Source organism: Balearica regulorum, chromosome 12 (assembly GCF_011004875.1).
Source record: "Balearica regulorum gibbericeps isolate bBalReg1 chromosome 12, bBalReg1.pri, whole genome shotgun sequence".
Classification (NCBI taxonomy): Eukaryota; Metazoa; Chordata; class Aves; order Gruiformes; family Gruidae; genus Balearica; species Balearica regulorum.
The window spans coordinates 13,889,838-13,905,091 of NC_046195.1; the positions used below are offsets into that span (position 1 = coordinate 13,889,838).

The 15,254-nt window shown below is 37.6% G+C and overlaps 1 long non-coding RNA gene across 1 annotated transcript in view; it reads left to right on the forward strand.

Moving 5' to 3' along the window:
- Positions 1–2,083: 2,083 nt before the first annotated feature.
- LOC142603558 (uncharacterized) overlaps positions 2,084–15,254 on the forward strand; it is a 31,843-nt gene continuing 18,672 nt past the window's right edge. The window contains exons 1-2 of the long non-coding RNA XR_012837497.1: positions 2,084–2,425; positions 12,393–12,535. This is a non-coding gene — a long non-coding RNA (uncharacterized LOC142603558). The remainder of the gene's footprint in view (positions 2,426–12,392; positions 12,536–15,254) is intronic.

Sequence of the window (15,254 nt, forward strand, 5' to 3'; positions counted from 1 at the left end):
AAATTACCCAATCAGTCTGCTTTTTGGCTTTCTGAAAGATCTTTTTTTCACTATTTTGCCTGTCACAATTTTTTTGCTTTCCAAGGGCACTAGAGACACTCGCCATCCCCCAAGGAACTGTGGTCAGTACTATCTGTTTCCTCCAGGGAATAACAGCAGGGATTGTAGCTCTGTCAAATTAATGTGGATGAAGGTCACCATTCCTTGGGCTAGCTGGCTGGCTTGCCTTGGAGAAAGGGGTGAGGTTCTCTAGGTAAACAAAAATCCCTTTGTAATAGTGAGCTGACATTCACACATATTCAGAATCCTTATTTCAAGTTGCTTTAGGCTGTGTAAGAACACGTCTCAACATATATCTTTGTCCAATCTCAGCTAGTACGCTGGAAAATGAGTAGACACATGAGCAGGTCTGGAATTTCCACCCGGGGAGGGAGAAGCTGCACACCCAGCCCATCACGCAGCACGTTCGCCTCTGTCAAAACCAGGCAAATGGATTCAGGCTGATCAATGACTCGTGCTGGCTGCAGTCACCGATTACTCTGAGACTGTTCATAAATTATGGTCTAAACAGTAACCTGTTTCAGGAGCTTTGAAGCAATTAGGTACATAGATTAAAATAATGCACTGCCATGGTAGTTTTACATTGCAAGTCTTGAGTACATGATATTTAGTCTTTGCTGGTGGAAGCCTCCATCTGTGCAAACATTATAACTGATACCATTCTGAAAGAAATTCAGTGAGTGGCAGAAGAGGCATAAGTTATTTAATGATTTGGTTGCACATATGGACATGTAATCCCTGGCCAGATGCATTCAAACATGTTTTTTTATATAAAGCAGCACAGTAGGTCATTAGATATGCAGTTATAGGCCTCCACAATAAAGATAATATTGCCCAGACCCCATTTTGACTGTCTTTTGGGGGGAAACGGGATGGGGTGGTGTGTGTGTGCACAGCATCCCTCTCCTCCTCTTGTGTCTCCATTTTTGCCTTTTCAGTTCAGTAAGAATTGCTTCAGCAGAGGCCCTTTGGATTGCTTTGATAAAAGCATTCAAAAAGATCAAAGAGAAAGTGAGACTCAGCTGGTGGCCTTTCCCTTTAAAGCAATAGCTTTGAGACCATGTCTACACTACAGATGTTTGCTGGCAAGGCTGTGTCAAGCCAGGTTTGATAAGGAGTTTGATCCCTGTCAGGCAGATTTGTGTTAGGAGAAGTCCTCAGAGCAGATGCAATTTTTCTGGTTATGCTACGTGTACTTGCTTGGCAGGAGTGAGCAAGGCACAGACCTGGATATGCTCAGTGGTGCAAGTACACTTTTGCCAGTTTAAAAGCCATTTCCACACAGGAGACCTTGACCCTCCTACCGCAGTGGCACTGCCCTGCCTGCCGTGCATTGCTAGCACAACCTCAGCCCATGCTGAAGAGTTTTCACCGATGTAGCTGTGCTGCACAACGAGGAGAGGAACCGAGCCTAAACCTGATAGAGCTCTATTTGCAAAGACTGAAAGAAATGTGGTAAGATAACTCTGTGGTGTTGAACTATCTTCTGGTTTAGCAACCGGTTCAGCCTATACTGGCACAGAAACTCTTGCTGAGGCAGGCTTTTTTTTCAGCTGAAAGGGTTTAATCCTCTGTAGTTCAATTCCATCTCATTTATATAAAAGCAAGACATTGGTCTAGTTGAGGGTGTCCCTGCCTGCAGCAGGGGGGTTGGAACTACATGATCTTTAAGGTCCCTTCCAACCCAAATGATTCTATGATTCTGTGATTAGTTTCCTCCCCATAGTTGGGTATTTAGTCAGTAAAAATCCAGCTGTGAAGATGAGAGAGGAGATGGACCTCACAAATGTGAGAGACCTCGGAGACCTTTCCACGTTGGTGGAAATGCAGCACTTCGGTGTTTGCCAGAATGGATCATAATTCCATTGTTCTAATGAATGTTTCCTCTTGATAATGATTTAAGCACGTCAGTAATTTAGGCACTTAAGAAAAGGAGAATTCCTTTCGTTTTCAGGATGTTTTGTTTGTAGTGCCAAGGAGAGATGTGTTTTGGGGAGAGCGGCTCCAGCTTAAATCCTGAAATACTGAAATGGAATTATGGGCTGCTGAGACCGGATTTGACAGTGGTACTGGTCAGGATGTGCATCTGTGACTAGAACCATGATTCAGAACTGCACCTTCTGGAACAGAAGAAGAAATGGCTCTACTATTTACAATGAGAACCACTCCAGTCATCCTTATTTTAAATTAAATTTAGGGTGTGACATTGTTCTCTCCTGCCATAATCTAGACTAAATTAGTTTTACTTTAAATTAATTTCTTACTATGTTTGTGTTTTAATCATATGGGCACTAGAGATGGCGCAGAACGTTTATTCCGTGCTAACTTTAATGCATATTACCAAGATCCTCTACTGTGAAATCAGGTAAGTGCTTTTTAAGCGCAGGGTTTATTTGTTTGGGATTTTCAATAAGAGAATTTACCTTTACTGAAAAACAAGCATTTACAAATGCTATTGCCGAATGCCTGCATCTATTTGAATTAATCTGGAATGTACCCCTTTCCTAATCTACCCTGGACTTCTTTTGCTCTTATTTTACTTAAGGTTTTTAAGGTTTACAACATTGCTAGGTTTACTGGACTTTCAGTAAAGGATTTTTTTTAATAATGATTTCAAGATTTATTTTTTCCCCCTCATACTATAGTTTTAGTTATTTTTATAAAAGTATGATCTTCAAGCCTGCTTTTGCAACCTACTCACTTGGGAGACTGATCCAAAGCTCTCTGAAATCAATGGAAAACCTCCAGCAGGTTTCATGAGCTTTGGCTAAAGCCTTGTTTGAGAGCATGAAAATGAAGGCTTTTTTTGTTGTTGTTTTACTGTTGCACTCTTAAATCTGAATAAGTAGAATATTGGATTTATTACTCGTAGAAGTGGATCTACAATAACAAAGGACCTGTAGTTCTCTCCTGTAAAGGATATAGTTTGGCAAGATGTACAGCAGGTAACTCTTACAATGTGAAAAATGTAGACAACCGGAATTAACTGCAACCAAATGTACCCTGAAACCAAGGCTGTAATTTATAATACAGTCAAGAATGCATTGCAGACTCCTCAATCAATAAGCTAATGAGAAAAAGGTCTGCAATTAATTACAAATCAACTGGGTCAATATCCTGTAAATGAAAGATATGAAATTGCTAACACTTGGATGAAACTACTTTGCCAAGTGTATTTATAAACCTCATATAAAATATGATATTTATAAAAAGAATAAAAGCTCCTTTCACTGTTCAAAGGCAGCACCGTGAATGCTGATTTCATTTTGCTCTGAAAATTCAACTGTGAACTGACTTTATTTCGACAGGTTTTCTTCTGTGTATAAAAGAACTGAAGACATCTTTTACCTTTGATTGCAGACCTTACAATGAAGCATAACAGCTATAAATAGGACTCCCAGGGTGATGTTACCCATGACTTAATGGCCAAAACATCTGAAATGATGAAAGTTTGTGGCCAAATTATTCTCCTAGTAAATGGCAGGACCTGAAGCATTCTAGTTGGTGATCTTGACAATCTAACATCTTGTCGCATTTATAGAAAAAGTCCCTAAAAGAGCAGCCAGGCTTTGAGGAGATTGGCTAATACAGGCGCTTGAAAGCAGCTCATAGTCTGTGTGGGTCTCCAAACAATTCTATGCCTTTATAACTTGCAAAATTGGGAGTGCTACTTACTCAGAATCTTTTTCATCTAGTAGGGATGATTTTTTTTCATATATATTTTATAACATTTCTGTTTTTTATTAAAAAAGCAGAGGATAGTCATTTCCAAGGAGGAAATAATAGTATTAAACACGTGAATCTCAACTGGTTTTTGTTTTGTTTTGGGTTTGGTTTTTTTTTGGTAAGGTAAGTTTGTTTTATTACCTTGCTGCATAGGTTTTTTATTTTTTTTTTTTGTGGGGGCAATGGAAAGCAAAGGATTGTATTGCAGTTATATGCAATGTTAATGAGAGTTTAACTGAACAATTACTGTTCTTGGACTGTAACACAGTCATTGATATTGGAGATTTTTTCCAAGCAGGTTGATAAAATGCCCTAAAAGACATTGACAGTAAAAGAAAAGGTTAGGACTTCATTACTTAGTTTTTCCCCAGTGTATCTTCACTTTAGAGGCTGCTGGATTTAATTTTTGTCATCACAGGAGTTCATAGAGATGCTGCTACGCTTCCCATGTTGTCTTGGTTTCCTAGGGTTCCTTGTTCGCATTAAAAATGTACCAGACCTGTTTGTTGTTGCAGAGAAGAGCAATTTTTTTCAATATACAAACAAGGAAATCAAACTCTGCCCACACAATGTTCCTGGTTTCACCACAGAAGTCCAAACCACAGTAGCCATGAGAGTTGCTGAGACATGATACGTGAACAGCATCCCTTTGTTTTCTTTTCATCTTTCAGGCTGCACTTTTGAAGTTAGTGAAAGAAAATATGAAAATGTGGAAAGAGAGAATCTGGAAGAGCATTTCCGTGAGCACCAACCGACTGAAAAAGGGTCTTTTTTTTCTGCAAGGATCAAATGTCTGGAGCAACCCTTAGCAGAAAGTACAGGAATAAGGGTGTTTGCTAACTTTTTTAGACTTTCCTGTTTCTGAAGTATGTCGATGCTCAGTCTTTCTTTGTCACTGCTTTATTTTTATTTTTTACGAAAGCCCCTGGAGCTCCTTTTTATTTAATGGTAAAAGACTAATAAATCAAGGTCTTTCCATTTATGTTAAAATGCTAGAATTCATCATGTTGACTATGTTTCAAACAGATATTTTGTCTAGTACATCAGTTGATTATCGACTGCAAGTTTAAAACACCAGAACATTTGATACAAAAAAATATGCTAAGCCCTGAGCCTTGTACATTGGGAAGGACACATGGTAAGAAATATAGCAAAGGTATGTAATACTGTGTGATTTTAGAGAAAAACATGTCTGGCTGACAGCTTACATCATAGGAAATGACAGGGGTGTGATATTTGACTACTATTATCATCTTCAATTGCAGTTCTGGCTTCATGCTTCTTTTGTCTGACTTCAATGCAACTATCTTTGCACCTGAAGTCAAGCATTTTGTGCTAATATTTGAGGAATATTGAGCTGTAGTACCTAGTTGCTTTTCCATCTCATGAATCTTGATGTTCAGAATATATTTCTTTTTTATCCCCTCCTTTCCAGATTGTAATGGTTAAGACGCAGTGTCCCTATCTACCCACATCTCCAAACCCATGTGAGTAGTCCCGTGAGGACCATAGTGAAGGGAAGTCTTCTTGGAGGCTTGGCTGCTGTGTGGGTTGCATGAGACCTCCATGAAACCTCTTCAATCTGGGCTGCGGTTTTCTTTTAAAGTAGCATATTGCTGAGCTAGGCTAGGTCTGTCAAGGCTAGAAGTATTAAATCAGCACCAGCATTGTAAGTTTTCAGGTGAGATGAGCATGGTCTTTCTCCATGTGAATAATATCCTTGGCTCACAAAACACTTTTATTACTTGGAACAAGAGCAGGATCTGCTTCCAGTCCTTTCCATTCTTTCTTGTACCACATCTTTTTTCAGCCTCTTCCAACAAAATCTTTTTTTTTTTTTTTTTAATATTGCATTGTAATATGTCCATTAGTCTAAAGGTAGGAAGTAAGAAAGCTGTAATGACTATTTGTGCTTCCATCAAAGAAAACTCTTTTTGGAGCGGAAAATATGTGTCATGATGGTTGTGTGTTATCACAGCGACTAGAATTTCCTATATCGTTTAACTCAGTATGTTTTATATACAGCCGAGAAGCTGTCCTGCCACTTATTTCTCACATTCAGACTTTTAGTACGTCTGTCTTAGTCATTTAATCTTTCTAAAGACTCAGTTTTGATTTGAGTTGCTGCTTTTCACTTGCAGTGATAGTGAGAAGTATTAGTTGGCCTCACCTGTAAGAGGGGTTTATTATATCCATGTTGAAGCTTAGGCTGTTTTTAAAAAAATGAAAATACAGAGAATTTTAAAAAACCAACAAAAACACAACAAAAAAACCCCACCCACCCTCCCCAAAAAAGGAATGAGTCTATTTTAATAAAAGATAATATTAATACAACACTGACAAATGTATTATTGCTTTAGTCAAAACATTAGTGATGTCACTGGTGGTGATAGACATCCCTGCAAATTACCAGAGAAAATGCCTACATTTCACATTTATAGAATTAGCACTGCAAAGCTGGGACTGCTTCTATTTCAAATGCATTTCACCTGCTCAGGAAGTTGTCAATACACCAGAAATGTCTATGAAATTTGTCCAGCAAGAAATTCTGTTACACTAACATTAGCTGATTTCTATTCAAGCAGGAAAAGCACAATCTTTTTTTATCTGCATTTTCCTCATTAGATATTCAAATGAAATTTAAACACACAAAATCTGCATTATTATGAATATATTTTTTCATTAAGTTACTGAAACTAATTGGCACTGAAATTAGATTTCACATACAATTCATGAAGTTAAGTCTTTTGAAAAATCAAAAATATAAAACAAACACAACAAAACCCCCCAATCAAACAAAACCTGCTAGCAGTTTTACATAGAGACATCTGCATTTTTAGTCAACTACAGGATGCTGCCTCCACAACTCCATTATAGGCAACATTTCATTTCTTTTGACTTTCTCTTCAGTTAATCATTGGGTTTCCTAAGTACAAATGCATTATGACAATAATCAGGTTTTAATTTAAATGCATTCCTTAGTTTATCAAGTCAAGCAGTCTTCCTTCTGATGTGGTTTTTTTGGGGAAAGTGAGGGTAACATCATAAACTTTTTTTCTGTCTTTGTCATTGTTTATTTAATTATTCTTAGGGACAGACTGTGAACCTTTTACAGTCATTAGCATGATAAGTCTGTTAGCATTGATTGGTCTCATGATGTCAGTAAGTGGGAGAAGAAAAGGATCTCAGCATCACCTTTGTAAGGAATTTGTAAGTGATGTAGCACAGATAAGTTGAGAGAACTGGGAGAAGGAGACATCTTGAAAAATGAAGCTGGAGGTAATTTATTGTCTAACATTATGTACTGTTATTTCAAAAGTTAATAACTGTCAGTTATTTAACAAAAAAAAAAAAAAAAGAAGGAAAATACTTATCCCAGTATTACAAACTTCTTGTACTTTTTTGTTTTCATGACTCAAATTCTGAGACATGCTACAGTATGGCCATTTAATAGCTGAACAGATAACAAAATAGAAAACCAGTCAAAGTAGCCTCTTTGGTGGGGTTATGTCTCACCATATAGGCATGTTCTTCCATCTACATTTCAAAGATAATGCCACATTTTCTTCTTTAAAAAAAATAATAACAAACCATTTATAGTAATATGGCCCCTCTTCTGTTGCACATTTATCGTTTCCAGCAAGGGAGGTGACTTTTGTGTTGGCAGATGACATTAAGCAACAAGTAGCGTTCTGGACAGCAACGAGCCTCTCTCCCTAAGAAACATCTGCTGGATGGGGAAGGCATGCAGTGAAGTGTGCTATATGTGTGCTGCTTATATCCGGTGGGCTTAGTTAAAATAAATAGAGAGATAAGATTTCTTGCTTTGATTTCCAAGTCTGCTGTTACTTTGTTCCATCACCTCAGTCAATTCAGTTCAGTTTACCTAGTTGTAAAATGTGTTCCATAATATTTACTTGATTTACTGTGATTAAATCTTCTGTTACTAGTTTACGTCCCCTTTGTTCTAGTTATTGTATACATTTATAAGAAGTCAAAGTCTCTGCTTCAGGGAAGGTATTATCTTCATAAATAACATAGGGAGAGGTAGGAAGAAATGCTAGGATGAATTAGGGGAAGTTGGGCAGCTGGGAACATAGCTAAATAACATGGCCACTGTTGCAAAGGCAGTTGGAAGGTGTTGGGTATTCAACCAACATCTAGTAATTCATGAATAAGTATCTTAGCTGCCCTTTCTTTTAAAGGGCCTAACTTAATTTTTTTGACAATTTGTTAAAGGATTTTCTGGAATCCTTGAAAGCTTAAAAAAACAATTATATAAACCATGTACGTTTTTTATGTGAACTGTAGAAAGCAGGTTATATAAAGCCAAGATCTGGTAGGAGTGGGCTTTTTTAAACATGTATTTTATCAAATTGACAAATGGAGAACTTTGGGGGTTTTTTTAATTAAAACAGTCAATTTGTCATGAATTTTAATGTAAAATAACTTTTGGACTTTCCTCCTTGCATGTCCTCAGAGAATTTCTGGAATTGGTTTTAGCAGCTATGTAGATTTATTTAAATATCATATCTGGAGTCAAATACTCCTTCTGATATGGCTTTTAAGTTAAAAATGCAGATGTTCACGACTCATGCTCAAGTCAGCCGATAACAAAGCTCAGCTTTGTTGTTCAGTTCTTGGGAAACAGCAGCGTAACAATGTTATATGTGGGTTGCTTGAAACTAAGTACAAAAAAGTATGCTGTGTTACAGCACTCTCCTGATTTTTTGAAATCTATTTTAGTGTCCTGACACAGTGTCTCTTTGGTAAAAACTGCTGCCAACACTAAATACAAATTAAGTGTGTCCCCGTTTTGTGAAATTATGGCACAATGTTTTGAAATTATGCCAGTTTAAGATACAAGCAAAAGTGCTGCTGGCCCTGGCTTGCTACTGTAAATGCAAAACATTAAAACGATGATTAATGAGAAACGGATGGAATTCAATCCTGCCCAGGAAATTCAAACACCTAGCAGGGAAAGGAGGCACAAATATGTATCATGGCTCTGGGGCCTGGTTTGTTTTTGTGAAACTTCTGCTCTGCCTGAAATCTGCTAGAAGTTAGGGAAGATCAATAGAATTTGATTGCGTGCCCTAGGAAGGAAGGGATTTCTCTAGATGGTGCTGAGACGTAATTTGGTTTTGGCGTTGGTTTTCCTCCTGTCTCTTTTCACATCTGCCAAATTCACTTTACTTGGGCACTGTTTGGTCTGTGACCTTTGTACCTAACTTGCTTCTGGGACTTGTTAGTTATTTTCCTTCATTACCCTCATCATCTAACCTGAGCGCTTGCCACTGCTTACACATTCTTCCCCAAAGCTAGGGATCATCATCCAAATCCAGGAGAAAATGCATGGCCAGGATTAAGAGCTAAACATCAGCTAGTGAGTTAAAAGTAAGTAGATGGAGGAGTTGGTCAACACCAGCTTTTTTCCAGTTTTTGAACATGGTTAAGTGGCAGCTTGGAGACCCCTCGTGTCACAGGGGCTCATGAGAGAAATGAAGGAAGGGGAAGCCTGTTGAGAGTTTCACTTTACTGTCTGAAAAACTGTGCTTTTATTCTTTCCTTGTATTGATCTCATCCTCTTCCAAATGCTTCTGTTGCTGCTTCTCGCCTTCCTCAGCTGTAAAACAACAATAGCATGTATGCCTAGCTGCTGCTCAGGTGAGTAGTTCATATTTTTAAATTCCATTCAGCACATAAAGTATGAATTATTATTACTTATCTGTTCTTATCCTGGCAAGATTCCACTCTAGACATTTATTTTAATTGCTCAATATATTTATTCTTAAGAAATCCTCTCTCCCCGTTGCTTGGAAATGCAGATAGATCTGAATGACATAGAAGCAAAATCTCATTTAGAATATACTGATATGGATAGAAGATATACTGATGTGTTCTTTTAATGCTATATTTATATGACAGGAGGAGTCAAGAGATGAGAACAGTTATGTCACTTATACAGAAGACCCTTCAAAAAAAATAAAAAAAAATCTTCACCAACACTGCTAGAAATACCCACAACTTCATTCTGATCACATTTGATAACTTAATACTTCTGTAGCTGGTACTTCTTGTTTTGTGGTTGTGTTATAGTTGTGCAACAAAATTGAAAAGAAATAAGTAACATATTTGGGGTGAATTTCACATTGTTAAGTTGAAGCATATAATTTCCTTAAAAAAGTTAACGTGGCAAGAGATTTAAAATGTGTGTTAATTAATAGATACAAATTACTGTAATCACATCAAGATATAAATTACTGTAATCATGTCCGCTTAAATCTTTTAGTGATTATAACGCCATCGTTTCAGTGTCATGTTTCTAACACGATATTAATTTCTTATTGCGAGTACTTTTGGAATTGGTATAACAGCGTATCTTAAAGCCCATTGCTCTTGGGGGAGACAAATATCACTTTCAGTGGCAAAAAACGATTTGTAAAGGCAAGAGAAGTTATTGTAGGTGGATGTGCAAATCAGGTGACTGTGAGTCCGTGCTGACCTACCTGCCGATGTGCCATGCCATTGCTACCTCTTTTTGAAAACGGTTGTGGTGATTGCACAGGAAAACCAGAATGCAAGGAGACATCCAGTGCTAACGTTGACATCTCTCACCTTAAATGAAAACGGGTGGAGGGAAGTGAAAAATTTTCAGAAGGGGAGATCTGATGTGTATAGTACACAGAGAGCCCCGGGCAGTGTGATTACAAGGGGTTTAAATCGCCATTTTCGCCGCTGCTGAATGAGCGTCCTGGAATTTAGCAGGGCACTGCTCACATGCACACAGAGGTTCTCCATAGAGAAACGTGCCCACACTACCACAGACATTTAAAGTGACTTGGGAAAATTGTTGTGATAGTGAAAAGGGATGCTATTTTCTACAAATTTAAGGTCAAACTGCTATGCTATTTAGCTCCTGCTTTCATCCAAATTAATGTGGACTTTTGTAAGCTAAAGCAAGGGAGACAAGTCCGTTTTGTAACATTTTTCTGACCATCACTTTTCCTGGTGTGGATGAGGGAAAAGGAACTGTTTTGCACTGGAAGCTTCTGCACTGTAGTCGAAGGAGGATGTTCACAAGTTAGATGTTTACTGTGTCAGAGATTATTTTTTCTTCTCCTTTTTTTTTTTTAACAGTAACTTTTAAGAAAATCACCCCAAAAGTGTTTCATAAGTCTGAACTGATTTCCAGACTTGTGATTTGCTTAGTCAACTCCTTGCTTGATAGCATCTTTGACCATCTATAATTTAAACAATTGTAATTTTGAGAAAGGTATTGTCCAGTGAAATCTTTTCCTTATTTCCTGTTAGTGACTGGCCCTGTTCTTTGAGAAGATATATGTAAATAACCTTATTACCAGGCAGGACAATTAATAGCCTTTAATGGCTTCAATTCTGTGAAGAATCATGCCTATGAGGAACTCCTTACACGAATAGCCCTGGTAAACTCAACGGGACTCTTGATATGGTAAAATTACTCATACAAGTAAGCTTTTGAGAGCAAAATGTCACTGTTCCTCTCCCACGTTCCTCCTGTTCCTCCATGAAAGGAAACCAGGACATGGACATCAGAAGGCATTTTTAGTCTAATAGGTCCCAAATAAGGATTTAATCTAGACTAAACAACTGGTTTGAATATTTGCTGTAACTATTAATTATTGCAAATATTTTGAATTTTTCTATTAACTTTCTAGCTTTTAGTTCTTGATTTAAATCATCTGTAGTGTTTCTACTTAGTTTGTTCACTTGATATTTAATGTTTATAATATCCATTTATTACAATTTAACAACCTCTACAGTTAAAGTGAATTTATTACTCTAAAAAGGTTCTGGAATGAGTGATTTATCGAAGAAGCAAAAATAACTCAATCTTGTGTCCTGCTAACAAGGCACTGCATTTTTGTTTAATTGTAAGGGCACGTTCAAAGCATATACAATAAGCTGTAGCATACTTATCAAAGACATACTGTCTGTAAAAAGCTGTCAGTTTTGTCTGACGTGAGGTTACTTCAAAAGTCACAATTTCCCCTGCACGTACTGAAGTTATCCAATTATGCTTCTTATTTATATATTACAATTAGGGCATTCTTGGTATGTCTGTTTCATGGATATGTGTTTTAATTAATTGATAAAACAGCTGTTTTTCTCAACCAGTTAGTAAAACTAATCACAATAGACCTGTGAGTTTTTGGAAGCAAGTATGCAAAATTTCCCATGGTGTTTTTTGGGTCTACTGTATTATTCTTGATCCTAGTGGTAAAACAAGAACTAACTGCATTTAATTTAGGCCGATTGTGAGTCAACTCTCTATCTGATCTCCAGCTGCTTAACTGATTCACCCTATAATTAAGTCTCTGCAGCACCTTTCTCCTACATAAATGGGCAGATGGATTCCTGGTTGTTTTCCTGTGGTCACCAATGCAACTGAGGGACTCATCTAAGTGACAGGAACTTACATTCATCTGGAATTTTTAATCATGGCTTAACACTTGTCAGCTTCAAAGTATACACTGTTGGGAAATTAGTGTCACATCATGTGATACACCAGTTGCAAGTCTGCAAAGAAAACAGATTGTTTGATTATTTTTTTTTTCCTTCCATAGCTAAGGTTAACTGTCTGGACAGCTGTGAGTCAAGCCTTCAAGACACGCTACTTTATCTGATTGGTCTCAGTCTTGATCTGGCACATGAAAGGAAATGTGAGGAAGTTTCAAGCAGAGATTGTTTTGCAAGTCCAAAGATGAGGGTAAGGTCAAGTTCGCTTGCATTTTCACAGTATCTCATTACAAACATAAAGCAAAGTGCCACGCAGACAGTATGAGGTTTAGTGTAGGAATGGTTTTACCTTCAGGAGATTTACATTGCCGGAGTATTTTTCATGTTCTGTTAACCAGCATCAAAGAAAAACACCACAGTAAAGAAAGAGCAGTTATATTTTTTTTTAAAGGTGCCCCTTCTAGGGAACAAGCATATGGTGACTTTAAGTTTTGAAGTTTAACTTGCACAGGTGTTGCCAACATCTCATGGAGCTGCAGGGTAACATTAGCATTTAGTTAAGAAGTAAGTTGTCAGTATTCATGTTACATTAATTTAGCCCATAATATTACTGTAAATGCTTTCCTCCTGTAAGAAACTGCCACTTCTTCCAAGCATTCAGAACTGTGGAGGTTACTGCAGGAATCTACAGGGTGGGAAAATACAGCTTTTTAAAAAAATTAAGTGTCCTTTATGGTTATAGTGAGCTGTGTGTGAAACTCGGGAATTTTAGCCTGCAGGGCTAAAGGAGGAGCTGTCTCTGCCCCATGAGGCTCACCGAAAACATTTCCTGAGCTATGGATGAGCATTGCTTTACAAAGCCAGTCCTACCTACTGCCTTTCCTCTGGAAAAACTCTGTTCCAGTCTCAGGGCTGGCTCCTCAGTTTTCAAAAATGGTCTTAATTCCACCAAGGTCTTGGTGAGATTTCCTAATTACTCATTTTTTGAAATTTTTTAGATCTTAAATGTGTGCATTGTTATGTTGCAATGCTTTATGTAATCAGTTTTTCTTACAGGAGAATTGTTGGTTAGCTGTATGTTTCAGTAAAACCACAATTTAAAATTTTGTTAGCTGTTGTAACATGCAGTATATTCTGTGGTTAAAGGAAGAAGCATATTGAGCAAGACTCTGTGCACTCCAGGCACATAAAATGCTGTTCTGTGTATACTGTGCACGAGGAACAGGTCTGCACGCTTGTGACTGTTGCAGTGTAAATGTTTTATTTCTCAACATCTAGCACAGAGAAGCAGAAGTTGGGAGGGTTTTTCTCTCCAAAAATGCAAATGCAGAAGAGATAAGAACAGATGCTGTCACTGGTTACATAGGAGCAACTCCCACGGGGTCACTGACTATCAGCCTTTTTCCACTCTGCGTGTTCAGCTACGCATGGAGGCCTTGTGGATGCAGTCATGGTAGATACTTAATGCGATACCCAGGGAAAGCACTTGTTTCCTTAAGCATTTTCACCTTAATGAAATTAAACGTTTCCATTTAAATGTTGGAATATAGATGATGCATCTGTCTGATGAAGAATCTTCTTCTGAGGTCTTCAGATGTCTTCATCTGAGATTTTTAAAAGTAATGTCATCATCCTCCAAACTAAAGTTCCATGGATTGAAATGTCAGCCTTCTTCCATGAAAATGCTAATTATAAATGCCATGAAAATATAAGATTATAAATTAGCTGTGGAATATCTTAATAGCTGGCATGCAAATTAGTCCACTTTAATCATATAAATAAGCACAGTCAACACATTCTGTTAATGGCCACAATAATGGATGCCTTTCTAAATATGTTTGGGATCTCTGTTCAGACAGGTAATTATAACGGTGCAAACTATAATGTAAAAGTGAAATCAAAGTGAAGTGAATGATGTGTTGCTAGACAAAACTTGAAAAGACAGAGCACTGATCTGTTAGAAATTAGCTATGCTTTTATTTTATTGTAAATTCTTCAAGGTTTTGTCTGTTTGGGATTTGGAGGCGGGTGGGTGGTGGTGGTAGTAGTTCTTTTGTCTTCAGAAAAGCACGTTTTATAATCAAAAGAGCACGGTCCTGGGATGCTCTGATCATTTGGATGGTTATTAGGGAGAGCTGTGCATGAGCTGGAACTAAACTAAACCCTCAGTGCAAATCCTCACTGTGCTCCGAGAGGAGGGTAAGACAAAAAGGAGCATGACATGTTCTTGTGTCTCCCTTGCTTGCCTTAGTAAGAGCAGGGAGGATTTCATGGGGAATAATAGCACATGTATGTTCAGCTGTCCTACAGAAATCAACACAGAAGTGCCTTTGGGTTAAGTGGCTGAGTATGTTTGAAAGGCTCAAGGGCTGAAAGTGTTAGGGCAATTCCTGTATAATTTTTATTACTTCCTTTAGAAGTCCCTTCATTTACAAATACTGATAGGCTAAAAGTATTCATCTGCTTTTCTGTGCCATTTTCAGCATTTTTTCATAATACCATGAAACCATGTTTAACTTCATGTAGAGCTCTCTTCCAGGGAGAGCTGATCTCCATACAAATTTGTCCTGATCAATCTGTGTCCAATCTGTTACTGGCTTGATCAGATAGAAATGGATGATATCAGTGAAGCTGGCATATTGTTCCTAATCCTTCCTGATGGTATGTTGGATACTTGAAAATACCAAAGGTCTAAATTTAAAGGAAGATCGGTAAAATCATTGTCCCCTTTCCAAGAGAAAGGGGCAATTCCTAAAATATATATCTCATCTCTCTAAAAGCTGTAGTTTGAAATTACTTTTTGCTGCTGTTTGGTCTTTATTCCCATTTAACTTGTGGTGCATGTTTTATTCTCCCAAGATACAACCCTAGCTTTCAACTTTTCCTCATTATTTTGCAAGTTTTTATAAGTAAAAGTAAAGAGCATCTGCCTTTAAGTGGACCTGTTTTTCCTTTCCAAGGCAGTGTCT